General features: G+C 34.2%; 1 pseudogene; it reads right to left on the bottom strand.

Annotated features, from left to right (window-relative positions):
• Positions 1 to 7,218: 7,218 nt before the first annotated feature.
• LOC111151666 lies at positions 7,219 to 7,567 on the bottom strand (annotated as a pseudogene).
• Between the last annotated feature and the right edge of the window lie 11,451 nt (positions 7,568 to 19,018).

Below are 19,018 nucleotides of genomic sequence, written 5' to 3'. Positions count from 1 at the left end.
ACTCATGCTTTAGGGTTACCATTGACTCTCAGTTCATCTATACTGCTGGAACACTCAGGTGACACTTAACTCCATTCTGCTTTTTACTGTTCTTCATTTCTGTTCATGTATGTATATCTTTAGGTAGATTGTAAGTACCTACACAGCTGCGACCCCCTCCTATTGTTTACATTCCCTAGCAAACTGTCTTGCCATTAAGACTTTGTTGTTTCACTGGTTAACTTCCTGACTAAAACAAACAAACAACAACAAAAACAAGTTTTGCTCACCGAGAAAAAGGGAGAAGCATGTACAAGCTTGAAAGGGCTGTTTGTAAGAAACAAGTTTATAATGTTTTATTTTTTCTGATGGTGATTGAAATGGTGATAGTAGAGTGGGCTACTTTCCTTTGTTAGCGAAGAGTAGAAATAAAGCCTGTTTTTACATGACAAGATATATGTTCTATATTTAGCTTATTGCACATAAAAATAGAGTTAGTCATTTTAAAACTGTGTTTTGTTTTTAATTTTTCTTCCAATAACCACAATATGTATAACACCTTTTGGTTGCATACTTTAGGAAGATTTTCTGTGTCTGAATTGATGGCAAGGTGCATTTTCTTTGCCTTTAACGGGTTTAGAGAGACATGGCCATCAATTTATAACTTTAAGTCAGTCAGTACATACACAGAAAACTCTCATATATGAAACATCTTACGGCCCTGACTTGGTACAAGAAATGTTGGTCATAGAAACCCAACCCCTTCCCAACAAAAATGAACAATCTTTTCTCTTTTGAAATGTCTCCAAACTGCTCCCTTGCAGCCAACCAAGGATTACCAAATATACCTGAATGCCTCCAATACCAACTTTCTCCAAATCCCTTTTTAATAGAATAATCGCTGCAATTAGAGAGGCTTTTTCAATATTTCCTTTTTTGATTTTATAAAATGTACTCTCCTTGCTACTACCTCTGAACTACTGCAGCAGAAGGGTTCCCTTGCCACACTTACTTGTGAATAATCATTAATTGCCACCTTTGTGTCAAACTTATTTTGTCTTTGACACAACATAGTAAGAAAAGTTAGTGTGCTATTCTGCATCTTATTTTAAATCATCCAGGTTAACATTAATACAAATAGTTGAGAAATCATAATTCTTTCTAGAAAAGATTTTGACGATCCTTTAGGTTAGGGAACATCTTATTACGCATTCATCGAGGTGCATTCAGGGTGTCTATTACATATTGGATTAGGACTAAGTTCATAGTTCTCTAATCATTTGCAATACAGACAAAATATCATTTTCCTTATACTATATCCTGATGTTCCTGAGAATATCTCTGGTGCATTTTCGGCCTTTTGATGAGCCTGGTTACAGCCTCAGATAATGGTTTTCTTTTTGTCTAGAGATAGGTTTCCAGGCTAAACCTTTAATTTTGTAGCAATTGAAAGGTGAACACCTTCTGTTAAGCAACAGAAGAACTATAGTGTGGTAATAAGAATCCACTGCATCTCCACTGGGTAATGTCTAAATATAAGGATCTTGACATGTCAGTTGGCTGATGTAGAAGTTAATATGAAAGAGTTTACCACACATTTATTCTTTTTGTTTTCTCTTGCTTTTCAATTGTATCCCAAACAGCAAACTGTTAACCTTTCAGGGCCTAATCTATAATTCGTATTCTGGCCAACAGCTGATTTACTTGACTGAAAGTCATGCTGATGTAAGGAGCAAAGGACCAGGCATTTAATGGATACATAACAAAAAGCTCAACTCCATGAATTTAAATCCATTTTACATTAGAAGAACTTATGATAAGTTTATGGCAATAAAATGTCAAGATGTTAATAAGAATTGGCATATTTCCATGTGATTAAATGACAGAATTACAGCCCAAAATGCCACCTTTTTGTTGAAAACGTAAGAAACACATTGAACAGATGCATTCAGAAAGATAATCATTGTAAAGACATCAGTCTACACTCTATAAATTATTCCTTATAAAGTCATTGGTAATTTATCTCTCTACAGTGAATCTTAGGCCACTTTGAAAATAACGGCATCAGAAGAGAGTAGAGTTTTCAAACAAGCTTCCTCATTTGCTTTTCATGGTATTCCCACCTGAAAAAAATGGAATACCTTGCAGATACTATTACATTATTTGTTTTTAATTAAAACCTTCAATATATAAAATATAGATACCCCTTCTGTATCTTTTGATGGACACAGACAGATTTTAAAGGTGTATAGTCTTTCCAAATTTATTTTTCTAAGACTTTATTTATTTATTTGAGAGACGAAAAAGAGAGAGCACATAGGCAGGGGCAGAGAGAGAAGAAGAGACACCTCACTGAGCAGGGAGGACCCCGGGATCATGACCTGTGCTGAAGGCAGATGCTTAACTGACTGAGCCACCCAGGCACCCCAGTATAGTCCTTGTTAACTTAAATCAAGGGGATTATTTTTATTATTCAGTGACTCCACAAATATGCCCTCTGCTTTTACTGTTTACAGTTTGTGTATTCAGCATTTATTGCTTTTAGTTCTTATTAATTACTTCATTAGATTAAAAGCTCCATGATATCAGGAATCTTGATTTACCCTTCACAGAGTCTTACACAATCTACCAGAGAATTTAACACAAAGTTTTCTTTTTTTTTTTTTAAGTAGAATGATTAATTAAATAAAGGAATTTTAAAATATAAATAAGTCCTTTGGCACTGTAATGGTATACTTGTGTTCTTACTTACATGTTTATGTAAGTGGCTCCCTACTCTTCATTTGTTTGATTTTTACATTCTAGGATGTTAGTTTTTGAAGAGGATACTTCCATTCTGAACACATCTATGTTTACTTGATTTCTAGCCAGTTGGTTTATTTAAAAAGAGTCAAAATGCTTGATATGCTGTCCATACAACATGGAATTAAATGTTTAATTTTCCCCACTACTTTCTAATTGACAGTTGTAGATTTGCGTGGACACAATCTGACCAACCCCATCAGGTTAACAGAGCCATCAAAAGAGGCCTAGTCAGGACCCAGAATCCTCCAAGGCCATTGTCTGATGATTAGCACAGAACAGTTTGTTGCTGATATTGTCAAGAGTCCTCTCCACTCCCTCAACTCAATTTCTCGCTTCATTGCTTTGAACCCCTATGGGGCAGCAGCAGTTTAAGGGATGTCAACAAGAATACTCTTGTTCTCTCAGGAATTCAGTACAAGAGGATAAACAGCTACACAGCTGGGCAAACTAATAGGTATAGAAGTGTGTGACTTAGTGTTTAATAAATGCATGAGCATTTTACAAGACCTAGTGGACCTTCCTCGGAATTACTGAATTTGATTGATATATATAGAGTTTACTTGAGGTAATTTTTGCTTAAATACACTGTTATAGATTTTTTTATTAGATGTGACAGACATCATATGGAGTTAATTAAGAACCCACAGATAAAGCCATATTTTGTCAAATATTCCCATAAAAATATAAAAAAAATTTAAAGAAATTTCAGAGAAATGTCTCAATTTTATTCTATTTTGTATTTGTGTGGCAGTGTTTATGAGTAGTTTAGGGTCCACAAATAGACAGAGGGCTCTACATTTATTTTCTGTACTCCTTTTAATATTGATTTGTTTAGATAATGAGTGTTGTCCTAAGGGCTCTTCATCCTTTAAATAAGGAATGCAGAACAGCAAACAACCTATGACTTGAGGAGTGGAAATTTATGGAATGCAAATTTGCTTTTTCTATTCTAGAGTATAACTAACTACAATCTATCTGGCAGAGCACACAGCTATTATATCCAGCCATTGAATGGATATTATTCTAATGTCACAGAAATTTTCACCTGAACCCATAAGAGGCTCCAGTGGTTTAAATGAAAATCAGCATGGCTGATTATTACTTCTGCACCAGATCCGCAAAGAGATGATCATGTCCATATAGCTGGGATTGGGCTTTGTTTTATGAATTGTGGCGTGAGACCCATACTCACGTCTTTTAGACAGGGTTCATTACTCATATTTCAACGACCATTAATTTTTCCTCTTCTAACAGTAGTGAAACTTATCCTGAAAGATGCAGGATATATGACTAATTAAAAAACAAGTAGAATGTGTTAAAATCTCCATAGGAGGCTCTGCCTTGGAGAACAACATTGAAATAAAAAATTAAAGTGACAGCATTCTGCCACTGCCACTTCAACTGTTAAAACTGCCTTTCAAAAATATAATAAGAGTGTTGATCCCAAAATATGAAAAAGCATCTATTTTATCAATTCAAAAAAAGTATTTTTCAAACCACAGCTGGTGAATATTATGTGAATACTATTTTATACTAATTAAACCCACTGGCAGCAACAGATTCCTTTTCTCTGGAATCATTGCTAAAGCCTATTTAAAGTATTGGAACATTGTATGAGGTCAGGAAGAATTAGACTGTATATTTTTAGTTTCTTCACTCCATACACGCTATTACCATTACTGATAAAATCACATAGACTATGTCTAAAATACTTAAGGCAACTTACTTATGACTTTTGTTTACTAGTGTGTAGGGAAAAAAAAAAAAAAAAAACCTTTAGCTTCTTAAACTACAGTTCTCTCCTCATTTTTAGAACAGTTTTGAATTGGGTCGAGTCCTGAAATTAGGAAATCGCCTAGGACCAGCCTTAAGCAAAATTTTTGATAAATGTAAAGCTTTTCTCTTGCTCTCCTTTCTCCTTTTCTGATACACTTTTCCAGTAACTAGTCATTTCTTTCCCTATGCAGTTTTTTGGCTCCTCCGAACCCAGGCCTAATTTCCTGTGATGGGCTCCATTTTCTGAAAGGACCACTCCTTCCTTTGGCTGCCTATGACCTTCATTAAAATGTTCGTGTTTTGAAAATATGTTTCAGTGAGTCAGGAGAAAAGTAATTGGATTGAAAAGTGAGTAAAAAGTGAATAATCTCTTGAAGTGTTTGAATTTAAAAAAAAATTCAGGTCAGTTTTGTTTTTTTTGTTTTTTTTGTTTTTTTTCCACAAATGATCTCTCAGCAGCATGGGTAGTAACTCTTTTACAGAGTTGAACTAAATTACTTTTTAATGTCCCTTCCTCCACAAGATACCAGAAGAAAAAATAGTAAAGTGAGCTATTGAAGAGTTTGTGAACATATTTAGGATAGAAGGCCAGATGAAGTTTAATAGGCATCGATTATAATACTCAGACAACTACCCAGGTGCCTTCTCATGAAACCATCCCTCCTGCCTGGTGTTTGGTGATTAAAAAAAAAAAGACAGACAGACATCAAATAGGAAGTAGTCAAATTTTGAACTAGAAAATGAAAGTGAATAGTAAAACTTCATCAAAACACAATAGTCCTCATACAAACATAAAACATTTCAGTCTTGAATAACTAAGGCTTTGTTTTATCTAGGTTTTAAATTTGGGTTCCAAAGATATGACTTCTGTTCAAAAATATTTAAATGCTTCTCAACAATGTTAAGAGTGCTTATTTATCATATATTTTTCCACACTACGTTCAAGGTGTAGAGAGTGATCCAGCTTAATTTAATGTTAACAGTAGCTTATTCGTATTAATGAAAGTTTTTCACAGTAATGAAACATAAATTCAGGGATTACAAAATAAATATTACTGCTTATAAGCTTATAATATAAATAGTCTGAGCTGTTGTAACACTATATGTAGGGAATTGTGTTACAAGAGAATAGTAAAATTTTATACTAGTAAATCTGCCATAGATTAATGATACAAATAGTACATTATAGCTTTTTAGACATGTGAAATAACAAACCTTTGACGCTACTGATGAATTTTAAAACCAGAGCACTGTATCTCATATAAAATCCACAGCTGAATTGCTTTGTTTATGTATTTTCAAATCTTCGTGCCCCACCCCTGCCCATGCTGTCCTGCTAGGCACAAGACATTCATGCTTAAATTTGCATGGAGAAAAGAAATTTTGCAATTTGAAATCATAATTTGCTTTGATTTCTATTAAACACTGGAATTAAAAATAGTTCCCTATAGGTCTGGGTAAATATTTGGTTTGTTACTTAGCTTCCAGTTTTCTGTTTTTGCAAAAATAATAAATAAATCAGAATTCTTTGTGTTTTAAACAATGGATTAATTATTCATAAAAAATACTTAGTAATATATGAGAATTATTGTTTAACTATACCTTGGTGTTAGTTCAAAGTTGCTTTTTCAAATACTGTGTTAAGAACTTCCCAGAAGAACTTATTTAGCATTTTATTTGTTTGGGAATACAATCACATACTGCATTAGTTATCAAAACTATGACTTAATTGTTTGATAGTATTTTCACATCTGTTGTACTATTATAAATGGTTTGTCCTGTGTAATGCATTGAGTTTTTGTCCATTATAAAACAGAAACTAAAACTTTTTAAAGCTGGAGCATCCTAAAATCATCATATGCAGTTCTTTAGTTAGACAAGTTGGATTTCATTCTACTTCTGAATCTTTTGACTTTTTACAACTCTATTTTTCTTTCAACTGTTACGTGAGAAAAATAATACCTATCTTAGGTCTTCTAGTGTTATTGGAGATTTTTAAAATATAATATGTGAAGAGTTTTTGTGAAGTGCTTACAAAAATTAGCATCAATAGTGTCCCATTCAAAATAAGGTATAAAAGGAAGTCACTCCCTGTCAGTGCTCAATATTAATCTAGAGCTAACAATGCTCAAGACACTGACAGCAGTGACCAAGAGAGGTGGAGCCTTCCACCAAGAAGCTTACATTAAGGTGAAAAGATCTAGAGATACCCACACTACAGTAAAGGTAAAATGTATCTCAGTGAATAACAAACGTTATATACTAGATAAAATAGAGTGGTGTGGCTATTTATTAATGCCTATGAAGTAAAGGTATTACTGGTTTGGATAAAGCTACCCAAGGTATAACACTTTGCACTTTGGTGGCCTGAAATTATATGCTGCTAATTTCATCTATTCCTACATACTTTTACATAAAGAAATGAGTGATCTGAAATTCTCTGTGACATATCTATGAATGTCATCATGCCTTTTCCCCATGTTTTATAATTGAGGACTTATGATTTTGACTCACTGTGTCTAATCCCCCAAGGTTAACACACTACTCTCATTTTACTAAATATCTAGAATGATTAAAATCTTTTTTTTTAAGTATAATCTCCTTTTTGTTTATTTTTTCCAGAGAACAGTTTTTCTTCCATCCTTAAGGACTTAGCTCCTACATGGACTTTGGTGGAGGTCATGGAGTAGTACCCCTGGGCCTAAATTGAGGTGGGGGGTTAGGTCCTTCTTGTCTTCACCAGAGCAATTCCTGACCACATTGCTGTAAATGGCACACCTCACACAGTACTAAAGTTTCACATACAGCTTGGGAAGTACATAGACCTCAAAGAAATTTGTGCTTTGGAAATTCCCCTGATGACAGTGGCCTCTATTATGGTCTGAATAAGAAACTTCTTAATGGCCTTGGTCTTGGGCACACAATGGGCACAGCTAGTGCAGTGAATAGGCTGCAAGTGACCAGGACCCTTTTTGGCACAATCATTATTCCCTCATCTCTTGGTCATCTTGGAAGCATGACCCAAGAAAGTGTTTAAAATATTTAAAATAAAGATTCCTTCTGGATATAACTTGTAATATTTATAATATTTATTGGAGTGATGGCTATGGAATCAGGATTAATTCTCCCTGTATCCTTTACCAGAGAATGTTGGAAGACTTGTCCCAAATTCGCTCATTCACACACTGTCTGTTACATATTTAAGAGCTCTCCTAACTAATAACACCAGGGACAGAAAGAAAAGTGAGGGCCAGATACAGACATTTGGTATGATTTGTTAGCACCTAAGAAACAGAGACTATAAGAATTCCAGTAAGAAAAATATGATTTAAGTTGGCCAGAAATGAAATCACCTGCCTTCTGGGAAGATTCATAGCCTGTCGTTACACCTAAAGAATATGCTTTGGGGACCTAATCAGTTATCCTGGATAATTCATGCAAAATAAATGAATAAAAAAGGAAATAAAACTCTATACTGTGTCAGTTGATAAATTGTTCAACAGTCCATCTGGGAAAAAGGCATATATATAAATCAACTGGAATTTGTTACACCTTGTCTTTAAATATGACTTTATAATACATATCCAATAAATTATAAGTGATGCTAAATATGATCCATTTGTGAAATTTTTGTCATAACTATAAAAATTAAACTTAATATTATATTTTTAATAATAACATTTTCGGGATGGATGAAAATATAGCATTTTTCTTAAATTTCTCATTTTGTTATATTAATTCATCCTTTCCTCATACAACTTTTATTGGCCATTCAATTCATATTTGTAAAGGAAACTTCCCTATTAGGATTTTTTAGAAACTAACACCAAGAAAAAAATGATCTGTCTAAAATTTTGCCATTCCTCAAGTGTGTTCTCCAAAGTCATTTTTGCAGGCTCAGCCCTCCACTTGCCAAAGGAGTTGTACCCTAATAAATCTTATTTTGTGATTATAATGTGACAGAAGTTCAATACAAAGAAAATTTGAGCCTCATAAAAATCAAATCTGTAGTGAGGAGATGAAGATAGTCTTGTAAATGGCTGTACACACAAAGAAAAATGTAGAGCTGGAACACTTCAGCAGCCTTTTTGACTCTTGTTTTTAAAGGTAACATCTTTGCCAAACAGTTTCCTCAGCAAAAAAGGAAGTGTATATTGTAGGGTTGGGGCTTTTTTTTCCCCACTAACCTCAAATCAACTAAATGATTTTGCCCCACTTTTTCTTCCTTCCCCATTTCAAAGACAAGTATCTTCATTTTTACTTGCAAAATAAAAATGCAATGAACAAGATTCCTTTTTAAGAAGAAACATATCAGTTCTTTCTAAAAAATTTTAAAAAATAATAATAATTTTAGTTAGATTCCAAAGCTTAGTAATGGATAGTAAAGTCAACCATTAATTAGAAAACCCCATTTTTATTCTTCAACTCTATAATTTTTTTACTTCTCTGCAGTAAGAATGAAAATATCCGATGTTTGACAATAACAAAATAGACTGGAGTTCTAATGATTTATATAATGCATATACCCCTCCCTCAATGTTGAAAGTGAATCCAAAAGGATAAATTGATGACTTTGAGGACACAAAAAGATAAATACTTTTTTTAAATTTTTTAATTTTTTATAAACACATAATGTATTATTAGCCCCAGGGGTACAGGTCTGTGAATCGTCAGGTTTACACTCTTCACAACACTCACCCAAGTATCCCAAGATAAATACTATTTAAATAAATAGTATTAATAAATTCTATATTTATATGCATTTATAAAACTCATAATAATGCCCTAGTTAATCTATGGGGTGAAAATGAATTTTTACATAAGCCATTTACTTAATGCAATGTTGTACACCTGCTTGAATGAAGGTTCTGAAGTTATGATGTCTATTTAAGGGATGTGCCATAGAGATACTATCAGGTACATTTCTCTTCCTGTGGGGGTTCTTGAACAAATCTGCATACTGAAGTGGTTGAGATATTTCATTCAAAATTAATATTGTTTACCATCATATAATGTATTTGTGGCTTTAACTACCGCCACAAGGTATGACAATATGTCCCAAAGAGAACAGGCCAGAAAATGTGCTCCACCTCAGACACACTTCAGTGAAGAGGATGGTGGCAAGAAAATAAACTTGAAGTACCTCTTCTATACTCTAGGAGAGTTATTGCAAAATATCAGGGATAATATAAATAGTCTGAGTCAAGAAGCTTCATATAGCACAATGTGGCCTCGTAAATTATACTAATGGGGAGATATGGTGACAGAATGTCAATGAAAAAGAAAAAAATAACTAAGAATCAGAATATTAAAGATGGAAGTCTTCAGCAATTATCTAGTCCAACCTGCTCATCTGAAAGATGCAGAACCTGAAACCAACAAAGGAAAGTGGAATCTCATCATCCCCTCAAGAATAGTTACTATTTTATTGACCATTTATTATGTACTAACGTTAAACACTAAACACAGCACTGTCAAATAAGAATTTTGTAGAGGAGAAAACTGAGGCTCTTTATAGTTAATGTAAGCTGTCCAACGTCACACAGTTGTTATGGTGCATTTATGAATCAGTCTGGCCCTGCTTGACTCCTAATCTTAAAATCTTTTTATATATAATGCAAATTTCTGTAGCATTCTAATCACATAGCTCCTGTGCTACAATGCTCAATGACACACGTGGGTTAATATGTGACTGACCCAAATGATTCATACTTGGGCTTATGCACTAATGTCAGTGATTTTCCTCAAAAGCCACAGTCAGGTGGAGTTATTAAGCAAAACAAAGAAAAAGAAAAGAAGAAATTAAACACAGACATTCAGGTAGTAAGCAGAAACCCTGTCACTTACTGAAAGCTCATTTTAAACAAAATTGCTGTATGTATTAATTATAACATTATACTAATGTTGAAATCAAATAAAGTGACACTCTATCTCTGCTCTTCACCAGATAAACCTCTACATTTTATCTCATTGATGGATTCTGAGGGAAAACTGTTTTCTATTAAAACTAGGATCTTTACCTTTCTTTTTTTTTTGGTGGAATTTAAACAGAATCAAAACACATTTAGAAAAAGTAAAGTATGTTTCTTTCCTATGGGTAAAAATGGTTTAGTTATTTCTCATCAAATTTGAGTGAGATCAGTCAGATTGACTCCCATTTGCTGACAAGAAAATGGGGGCATTAAAATTCAAAGAATCTTACTATCTAATAGCTCCCAGAGACTTTAAAGGTTATTTAATCAGCCACCTTATTTTTTGGATGAAGAAACAGGCTCAGAGTGATGAACAAATTATTTTCAATTATTTTCACTCACAATTATAGTTAGCGATAGAGTTATTAAATGACTGTTCAACTCTTAACATTCGGTCTCATCCAGTTTTCATTGAGCCATATTCCTCTCTATAATACTATAATTTCTATAAAGCACTCTTCACAAATAAGAGTTTAAGTAAGGAAGGAAATAAGGCAGATGACCAAAATCCAGAGAATCAGGATATTCAGCCAACAGGAATGCCATTTTGCAAAGTTAACAATGTGGCTACTTAGAGGCTTTGCAGATAGCACTTCCAGGGTGAAATGGAGAACTCTAAGGAAAAACTAAATTGAAAGTTTGCAATACTATTCTGTGATTCTGGCATTGATCACCCAAAGTTAGCACAGACTCCACAAGTTAGGGGTATGGTCCCCAACAAGACTGCCCTTATGTCAGCTGCAAATTTGGGGGTCTCCTGTCTACTTGCATTTCTGATTAACTGCTTACAAATCTGAGGCATAATTGTCTGAATGTTTAGCCACATGACTGAACTCAATCCCCAGACCCTCTATTGTTCCCAGGTGTCAGGAGATCAGGTTGTTGTTATATGAGGCTCAAAGCCCCAAATCTCTAAACACATAGTTAGTCTTTTTAGTATGACCAGTCTCCATCCTGAATTATTGTTGGCATGAATTCAGATGTGGTCCAAGGGCCCATCAGCATTTCCCTATCTTGGGAAATCCCAAGGGTTTAGAAGTTTCCTCCCAGGAACTGTGAACACAGATTAGACAAATTCTTCATTCTGCAAAAAGGTGTACATATTGAATTAAGGGGATAGGTTTTTCTTGCCCCCAAAATCTACCATCCTGGTGAGACAAACTATTTGACCCATGGTAGCCTTAAATAAAGAATGAGTACTGTTCTACAGACCTTGTGCAATTATATATACAATAAGTACTTTTTTAGTATTGCCAGTCAAAAATTGCAAACACCTCAATAAATTTCTTGAGTTTCAATCTATTAAAAAACAAGATGTTAAGGATTGGGTAAGTGGCATTTAGTACCAGTCTCACACATCACTGAAATAACCAAGCACTTAATTCAAAGACACAAACAGCCCTTCAACCACAAACAAATCTAAAGCCCGAATCTGACAAAATCCATTAGCTGAGAATATTGTAATAATCCAACTAATTAATGGACTGCAAAAGGCTTCCAGATGGCATGGACAAATACACTTAATTATAGTCCATCATTCTTGCTTCTACGTAGAACCTCCAGCATTGTAAGACAATTCTGAAATTTATATGGTTATGAATTATTGTTGTGCCATATGGAAATGCAATTTTGATAGAATTGCACATTTAAAAATCTACTTATTCAACAAACATATAACTTTTAAAATTTTTGTGCTTATAAAAATTTTAAGTCATAAATTTCTAAACCAGAATGTTAATGGACTTTTTAATCTTGCACAAATTACTTACGCAAGAATCATGTCATACTTAGTAAATAAAGAGCAAACAGCAGTTTCATTTATAGAACTCCACAGTATGTTCACTAAAAAAAAAAAAAAAAAAAAAGGCAAAGCAAAAAAGACTAAAAGCCAAAGGAGCTCTTTGAATTTGTTTGGTGTGACCAAGTGAACGTGTTTTTTCCTTGATAACACCTATTTCTCATGTTACACTAATTGTCATTGTTATTAATATACCAAAATTATTCTCCCCCAAAAGAGCTATGGCTTTCTTTGAGGGCCAATTATCTTTTTTTTTTTAAGATTTTTTTATTTATTTATTCGACAGACAGAGATCACAAGTAGGCAGAGAGGCAGACAGAGAGAGAGGGGGGAAGCAGGCTCCCCGCTGAGCAGAGAGCCCGATACGGGGCTCAATCCCAGCACCCTGGGATCATGACCTGAGCTGAAAACAGAGGCTTTAACCCACTGAGCCACCCAGGTGCCCCAAGGGCCAATTATCTTTTAAATACATTTATGTAAGATGTTTTGGTAGCATCTGTGAGAACAAAATATGGTGAAAAGACTTTCTGACTTTTGATTTTTTTTTTGTTAATCTCTTGTAAAAACCAATCTATAATATTTTATTGGAATTATACATGAGGAATGATAGGGTTCATCATAATTATTTAGAAATACCATCTGTACTATTGTTATTAGGCCACCTGATTGGAATAAAACAAATGACAGTGCATCCTCCACTCATAACCAATTCTACCACTGTTGGTAAACATGAGACAGGCAAAGATCTGTGGAGAAATCATAAGTAAGAATAAGCCATCAAAAGTATCCTGTATGTACAGATACTTTCCCATCTGCATTTTGATATTATCCATTATTAGTTTTAGTATTTTAAAAGATGTTTGAGATAAATTCAATACCCATTTGAAACAAGGCACTTTGTAAGTTATCTCAGGCAACCAGTATAATTCGAGATCATTAAAAACGTTAGATGGCCATCAGGGAAATGCAAATCAAAACCATTTCACACCCTCAAGGATAAATATAATAAAAAAGACAGACAACAAGAAGCTTTAAGAGCATGTAGAGAGATTGGAAATTTCATACAATGATACTAGAGACATAAAATGGTACAGAGAAAAACTTTGGAAAATAGTATAGCAGTTCCACAAAAGCTTAAACAAAGAGTTATCATATGACTCAGTGATTCTACTCCTAGATATGTATCTAAAAATAAAAACAGATGTCCACATAAAAACTTGTAAACAAATGCTCATTACATTCGTAACAGCCAAAAAACAAAAAACCTAAGTGTTCATCAACTGGTGAGTGGATAAATAAAATGTACTATACTTATACATTAGAATATTATTTGGTAATAAAAAAAATGAAGTACCGATACATGTCTACAAAATATAGACAAACCTTTAAAACATATGGTAAGTGAAAAGATACAAGACATTTAGTTGAACATATAGTGCATTTATCAGTTGTATATAACACCCAGTGCTCATAACATCAAATGCCCTCCTTAATGCCCATCACCCAATTATCCCATCCCTCCACCTACCATTCTCTCTAGCAACCCTCAGTTTGCTCTCTATAGTTAAGGGTCTCTTAGAGTTTGCCTCTCTGTTTTTATCTTATTTTTCCTTCCCTTCCCATGTTCATCGGTTTTGTTTCTTAAATTCCACATATGAGTGAAATCATATATAATATTTGTCTTTTTTTTTACTTATTTCACTTAGCATAATATCCTTTAGTTCCATCCATATTGTTGCAAATGGTAAGATTTCATTTTTTTTTTTTTAATTTTATTTATTTGACACAGAAAGAGAGAGATACCACAAGAGAGGGAACTCAAGCACTGGGAGTGGGAGAGGCTTCCACCCACAGAGCAGGGAGCCTGATGTGAGGCTCGATCCCAGAACCCTGGGATCACGACTTGAGCAAAGGCAGATGCTTAACAAATGAGCCACCCAGGCTCCCCAAGATTCCATTCTTTTTGATGGCTGAGTAATATTCCATCACACACACACACACACACACACACACACACACACACACACTCCACATTTTCTTTATCCATTCACTTGTTGATAGACATCAGGGCTCTTCCTATATTTTGGCTACTGTGGGCATTCCTGCTATAAACATTGGAGTGCATGTGCTGGGTCAAATCACTATTTTTGTATCCTTTGGGTAAATACCTATTAACAAGCAGCTCTTTAGTATTTTCAAGCCCTTTTTGCCTTTCTTTGCGTATAATAAATACATAATATACCCTGTCCATGAGAAAAACACTTTCCCAGGTATTAGAAACCTGAAAATATGTTAGCCAATAGATCTAATACAAAACAAACTGCCCAAAGTGATTTTTTTCCCTCAGCCACTAACTTAATTCCTTCAACTTCCATATTCAATCTATCAATATTTCCTATGGGTTCTATCTTGAAAACACAGCCAAAAGGTAGACATTTCTTATCAGCTAATACAAGCTACCATCATACCCAGTCTGAATTACTGAAATCACCTTCTATATTATGTAATCTTTATCCTCATAGTAATGATTTCCTTATATTTATATACAAGTCACATCATACTGTTTTTCTCAAAATCTTCCAACTACTTCCCATCTTTCAATCTTCTAGCTATTTTTGAAGGAACTTGATCAAATTAAGACACTGAATTTTATTCTAAAAATTCTTAAGTTCAAATTTGTTAGAAGTATCAGAAGAACTCCTCTTAGTTTTGTATACATTTGGAAAATTGCCCAGTACTATTTAACCCATTGTTTTATTTGGTCCTCAAAAGCACCATTCATTAATGTTAGCTCTTTGCCATGGTATACAATGTCCCAGATGACACGGTCTTTTTCCCATATCTTTTTTGTTTTTGTTTTTTGTTTTTGTTTTTTAAGAGGGAGGAGGGGGGAGAGGGAGAGAGAGAATCTTAAGCAGGCTCCACACTCAGAACAGAGCCAGACCCCAGGGCTCGATCTCACAACCCTAAGATCATGACCTGAACTAAAATCAAAAGTCAATGCTTAACCAACTGAGACATGCACCAAGGCACTCCTGGGCTCATTCACATCTTAGACCACCATTCCTTTGGAACCAGCCACACTGGGCATGTTGGTGTTTCTTCAACAGTTCAAGCATGTGCTCTTATCAGCTTTCTCAAAAATCTTTCTCTGTGACCTAGAGAGCATTCCCTCTATATCAGTTTATTATCAGTTTATTATCATTCCTGTACAGACTACCATTCTTTCACTCAAAAATATTTATTAAATTCTGTGCCAAGCACTACAATACATGAAAACATATCAACTTATTTACTTCCCAAAGCTTAGATTCTTTTAGCAATAATAAATAGTCATTTAGTACTTCTCTATATAGTACTTCAGTTACAGTTTTCCTCTTGGTAACTCCCAAGTATTTGATAGATGCTTTTTTTGCAATATAATTTCAAAATTTTAAAATTTTGTAAAATTTTTAAAATTGTAAAATTGACACTAGTCGGTGTAAGCAAGAATTTGATTCCATTTTTGGTGTTTGAACTCTGACATTTTTCATGCACACCCTCCCTTTTTTCCCTTCTCCAAACATGTGTGCATGGTGATAAGCCTCCCTTGACAGTACAGGGGAAGTTCAAATTATGCGAACCCTGGCCTTCTTGGCACCTTCAAACCTCAATATAAAGTAGAGCCACCTGCCAGCAAATCCACTCCCCCTGCCCCTTTTGCTTCTACTCCAGGCAAAACTTGAGCCCTTCTCCTTAGAGAATTCTTTGGTTGTTAACTATTTTGTTGTTGTTGTTGTTGTTCATTGATACTTATCTGTTCTTCATCCCGACCTCCATAAATTCTGTAGAGGGGTACTGCCAAACATCCAGGAGCAGATGTTAAGTGTCCTAATAAAACAATCGGTACTACGAGCATGATGCCATGGCAATGTTCACTGATGTGAAGAATCTTTAGTTTCTCTCTCTTGACTTACTAACTGGGCCAATTACACACAGTTCACTGGGCTTAAATAGGATCAGTTATTGCTGTGCTTGTATATCTATGCTCTGGGTTGTGCCTCTTTATGTTTGGTTGGCCAGGTTTTGCCTGCTTAAATTTGTCTAGCCTGAGCTGACCCTTTGAGTGGGAAAAAGTGGCAAAGAGCCTAATGTTAAGTAGGGTTAGAGAAGCAAAAAGGAAATGGAGGCTGATTTGCTTAACAAGCATGGTATCACTGTGATGCATCTAATGAGGCACTGACTTCTATATTTCAGGAATGGTGTGCTTTAAAGGATAGTGGATCTCCTAGGTGGTCACTAGCTATGACGTGGCATCCACATTCCAATGGTATGGAACTACAGGGTCAAATATTGAGATTGCTATTCCCCTTGATTTCATAATATTTTGATCCACATTTGGATTCCCTCCCCAAAAATAACAAAATAAAATTTTTCTTAAAATATATGGAATTACAAAGTACAGATAAAATCGTTACAAGTAAAAAAAAAAAAATTGTGATAATGATCCAAATCTGGTACTGCCAAATAAGAATCGTAGGACGAAATACAAAGTTTATGACCATTTGCATAAGAAAGGAAAAAGAGAACAACTGTCTTTATATCTAAAATTCAAACCAGACACAACAAATTACCTGTAAGTTTAGGATGTTTCACATAATAAAGGGGGATCAATCAACCTCACATCTATGATTCAAACCAAATATAATAAATTACCTATAATTAATTTTTAGCCCTAAGGGTCTATCTTATTAAATAGGATGCTTTAAATTTGCCATAGCAACCCCATAATAAGTAATAAAATCTATGAAATTATAACCCAAACTATAAAACTTTCTAAAGGAAGGAATAATTAGTCCAGTGGTTTTTTTTTCCCCTTTAATAGTCCAACTAGGACAAAATAGAAATGAATGTTGCCTGACAATGAATTATCATGTAGATGTTTTCTATAAACCTCTAATTTCAAACATTATTAAAATAACAAATCCATTCAATTGGTCACTGGAAAATATTGTGCGATCATATTTGGTTAACATGATCTGTTCAGTGCCCCTTTCAATAGTCTCCCAGTTGTAATTTGCACCTCCTTTCAAAGGAAAGTAGTACACCTTGATGTGGCATCCCACAAAACCTGAAGAGTCTACACACCACACATAAACATTACAGACAAGAACTTCATTACATCTAGTTGTCTCTTGGAATACAGGTATGACATTTATTGATGATACTTCTTCTATACTGACAAACACAGACATATAGATAGATATAAATATATCTATATATTCATAAACACATAATATATAAACATATATACACACTGCATGTTTTAAAGACACTTGTAAAAGAACATAAATTATTTTTCTCTAGTGGTATTCAAATCAAATAAGTAAAAATCAAATTTCTGACTTGCTATTTCTTTAATTTTGGATTGAAGTAGTTTTTAAAGTAAGTTTCATTAAGATGAGCTCAGTTTTTCCTTCAAAATAATGACTACCCTGCCAGGAGTTTTACTGAGTTGACAGATGTCTACAATATGCATAACCGGATACATACATAAACATTTAAAATTTCTATAGAAGTGCAATTGGAGCAGAGAGAGGAAAGAAAATAAAAAAATAGCAGATTATTTCTTATTAAACTCATCCAAAAAGGGCATGAATTATACAACTTTAGGGTGCATTTGCCACTCAATTAATGGAAATTTATTCACAAAACTCCCTAGGAACAGAGTTGAGCACATGCTATTTACATTTCTCATTTTACATAGTATAAGTTTATACATGTCGATAAGTTACATACTTAAAAAGCCAGCAGGCAAATTGTTAATAAGAAATGATCTTTTGATCTTGTTGTGATGTTTAGTTACATGTGGAGAAACACAGGAATTTAAAATGTTTACATCAAACCCAAAAAGTTACCTCACATGAGACAATAGAGACTAGACTTATTAACATCTTGATGGAAACTGTAATTTAAGCTAAAATTGTTACTTTTATTTCTATTGCAAATATTGTCCTTATTATTATTATTGATGTTGGAAAGGGGTCTTCTGTATTGGTTCTTCTGGATGTGAAACAGTTCAGGAAGTCATTTTAAAGATCATTTCAAATATTTTCTCCAAGATTTATTTTTTTAAGATTTTTATTTATTTATTTGACAGAGAGAGACACTGCGAGAGAAGGAACACAAACAGGGGGAGTAGAAGAGGGAGAAGCAGGCTTCCCACTAAGCAGGCACGATCACAGGACGCTGGGATCATGACCTGAGCTGAAGGCAGCTGCTTAATGACTGAGCTACCCAGGCACCACCAAAGTTTTTTTTGCTGTTATTATTTCATTTGTTTTTTTGTTTTGTTTTGTTTTTAAAGATTTTATTTATTTGAGAGAGAGGGAGAAAGCGAGAGAGTACCAGTGGCAGAAAGCAGCAGAGGGAGAGGGAGAAGCAGACTCCCTGCTGAGCAAGGAGCCTGATGCAGGGCTAGATCCTAGGATTCTGGGATCATGACCTGAGCCAAAGGCAGATGCTTAACCATCAGAACACCCAGGCACTTCTCTCTAAGATTTTTAAAAACATCTAGTTTTTCTCCTACTTTTAGTGTTACCTATAATATATCAAAAATGTCTTCCTTACAGAAAAGTTAACAGATGAATGGAAATATATTTTAAATAAACACCAAATCCCAATGATGTTGCAATCAAAGGAACATTTG

Source organism: Enhydra lutris, unplaced genomic scaffold, assembly GCF_002288905.1.
Source record: "Enhydra lutris kenyoni isolate GAN:26980312 unplaced genomic scaffold, ASM228890v2 scaffoldscaffold2, whole genome shotgun sequence".
NCBI classification, from domain to species: domain Eukaryota; kingdom Metazoa; phylum Chordata; class Mammalia; order Carnivora; family Mustelidae; genus Enhydra; species Enhydra lutris.
Note: the sequence above shows the minus strand (reverse complement) of the source record. Positions and strands in the feature narration are given on the sequence as shown.